The sequence below is a fragment of the Elephantulus edwardii genome, unplaced genomic scaffold (assembly GCF_000299155.1).
Source record: "Elephantulus edwardii isolate Elephantulus edwardi_28Jun2011 unplaced genomic scaffold, EleEdw1.0 scaffold00104, whole genome shotgun sequence".
Lineage (NCBI taxonomy): Eukaryota > Metazoa > Chordata > Mammalia > Macroscelidea > Macroscelididae > Elephantulus > Elephantulus edwardii.
This window is the reverse complement of record NW_006399854.1, coordinates 8663109-8665942: the sequence shown is the minus strand read 5'-3', so window position 1 is coordinate 8665942 and position 2834 is coordinate 8663109. Positions and strand designations below refer to the sequence as shown.

The 2834-nt window shown below is 38.5% G+C and overlaps 1 protein-coding gene across 1 annotated transcript in view; it reads right to left on the bottom strand.

Annotated features, from left to right (window-relative positions):
• Nucleotides 1–2834, bottom strand: part of SYNE2 (spectrin repeat containing, nuclear envelope 2) — a 342029-nt gene that overhangs the window by 51287 nt on the left and 287908 nt on the right. The window lies entirely within an intron of this gene.

The following is a 2834-nucleotide window of genomic DNA, read 5'->3' as shown; positions in this document are numbered from 1 at the left end:
CCCAACCACTACCTAAAACTGTAAAGAAATACTGCGTACAGTGTGATCTCCATTCTTTAAAACATTTAAGAATCTATTTCAGTTGTACAAGGGCTGTTTTACATAGGGCCGCTATGAGTCGGAAGCGACTCAACGACACATAACATTTCAGTTGTGAAATTCACCTAAGGAGGGGAGGGAGGAGCTTCTGTTCAAAAAGAAGTTATTTCTTTTTTGCTTAACTTTTGACAAGAATGAGCAAAATAGAAGAGGAAATAAATTGCTTTCCAACTGGCAGAAACTGCTTAGCAGAATAGGCCATGTAAATATTCGTGTTTTAAAGAAAGGTATCTGTGAAAATAGAACTAAATGTGAGCATTTAATAAAACACCCAGATCGCTGAAGTACCTCCGATTTTTACTGTGCTTACAAATCTTCAAGCTTTGGTACATCTCCATCCATACAAGTCAAAATGTGAATGAATATTCTGTTTCATCAGAGAGGCTCAGGGGGAGGTGGCAACAATATAATGAGCTATTTCTGAGTGATTTTTAAAACTTTAAAAAAATTCTGGGTGATTTTGTGAGTTCTAAAAACGACACTGCCATGATCTTAACAGTTTGACAATAAAAATTCACATTTAATAAAATGGGTAGGAGAATTCTTTCTAAAGGAATTGTATGGGGATTAGGAAAGAACTTTTATCAGAAGAGAAAACATTACTTTACATTTCTGTGGCTTAGTGGGAAGAAGCTGTGTTGCAATTTCAAGGTACGTGGTTTGAATCCCCAAGCTGCTCCTCTGGAGAAGGACTGGCTGTCTCCTCGTGTGAAATTTACTGCCTTGAAAACCCACTGGAGGGTCAGCTATGGATTGGTTCTGACTCGAATGCACAATAACAATAAGAAGAATAAATGCTACCAAAGTGTGCTTCCCAAGTTTTATATAATTTGAGGTCATATATATGTAATGATTCCTAGTTAATCTTTAATTCTGCATTTAATTTCTAGCCGGCACTGTTCTTCACTCCATCACTTTGTGTTCCCACAAATATATTAAGTTAATTCCTACTGGAACTTTCAGATGTCACCCACTAAGTTATTTCCTCTGAAGTGCCTTCCCTTAGCCATTAAGCAGTATTGAAATGACTCTACTAATCCTTTAGGTTTATACTTCTTCACTTATACAGATATACACTTATACATGCACACACATATATACAGGGATATATGGATTTATGCCTATTGTACAAACACTTGGCTAATCTAGGTCTCTTCGGTAGACTACACCGTCAGTTCCACAATGGCAAGGACTGCGACATTATTCACGAAGCATTGCCTAGGACCCACCACGATGCAAGCTCTTAGATATTAAAATGTGTGATTGAAAGGAAAGCAACTTGGCAATATATATAAAGAGCTTTAAAGAGCAAAGGATTAAATGATATATGGAGGGAGATTTACTGTGGAATTTTATCAGAGTGGACAATTAACATTTGTATAAAAGCATCAATAATTCATGCTTTGGCCTTAAATTGAAATACTCCATATTTGCTAACACACACTAATTATACAAGAGCCTATTTTTAAAAAAATTTTTTTTTATTATTTTGTGTATGTGTGTGCGTGTGTGTGTGTGCGCGCGCACGCGCACTCGCCGTCAAATCGGATCTGACTGGTACAGGAGGGAACTGTCCCTCCTTCTCCATCAGAGGAGCTGGTGGATTCAAACTGCATACCTCTGGGATTGTAGTGCAGCTTCTTGCCACTAGGCCACCAGAGCGCCCCACAAGAGCCTATTGCTCAAGAAGACAAATTGTCTACACTGCAAAAACATTCAAAATTCCAATAATGCACAAAGCATGTTATGCAAGCATGAAGGCATTTGTCTGATGGCATAGTGATGTGGTGCACAGTCTTCACTAGATCATGTGTCTCAGCACAAGAGCATTCAAGCCTTTGCCTAAGGACTCACCTATCAAATCCCATTGCTCTCTACAACCATCCTGACAAACAGGGGCTCCCAAATTAATGTGCACATAAATAAATATGGACCTGCATATGTACAGAACATCTTTGGAAGAACACACATTAAATTGATAATTATTTGCTTAACTCTGCGGAAGGGAACTGCTAGAAGAAAAATTACCCAATATAACTTTGATACCTCTGTGTGTTGAGCCATGTGACTATATTAATTATTAAAATGTTATTAAAAAATTAACCGTTCATTATAAAAAAACAACAAAAAAAAGTTCACGTATTTGGGTTAAAGTTTTTCCAACAGATTGTATTAATTCAGGCATCTACCTTAGAAATTTTCATAATAGTTAAAAGTAATAAACAACCTGTGAATGCCCACAATTAGTAGTGATAGATTTACTTAAAATGAGATTTCTGGAAATTTAGTGACATGGGAAAATGCTCATCATATAACAATAAGTTTGGTTAAACAAAGAAAAGATGTCTTAAAAGGGTGTTGTGGTCATTGCTGTTATGTGCTGTCGAGTCGTTTGCGACTCATAGCGACCCTATATACAACAGCCCTAAACCCTGCTCTATCCTGTGCCAATCTCACTGCCTCCGACACACCCAACCCGAATACCCCAGTCACTGAATGAATCCACCTCATAGAGGGTCTTCCCCTTTTGCGCCATCCCTCCACCCTCCCAAGCATGATGTCCCTCTCCAAGGACCTCTCCCTCCTTACAACATGCCCAAAGTATGTCAGATGAAGCCTCAGAATCCTTGTTTCCAAAGAGCAGCCTGGTTTAACCCTCTCTAGGATGAATCTGTTTGTTTTCTTGGCAGTCCAGGGTACATTCAATACTCTTCTCCAGCACCACAGCTCAAAGG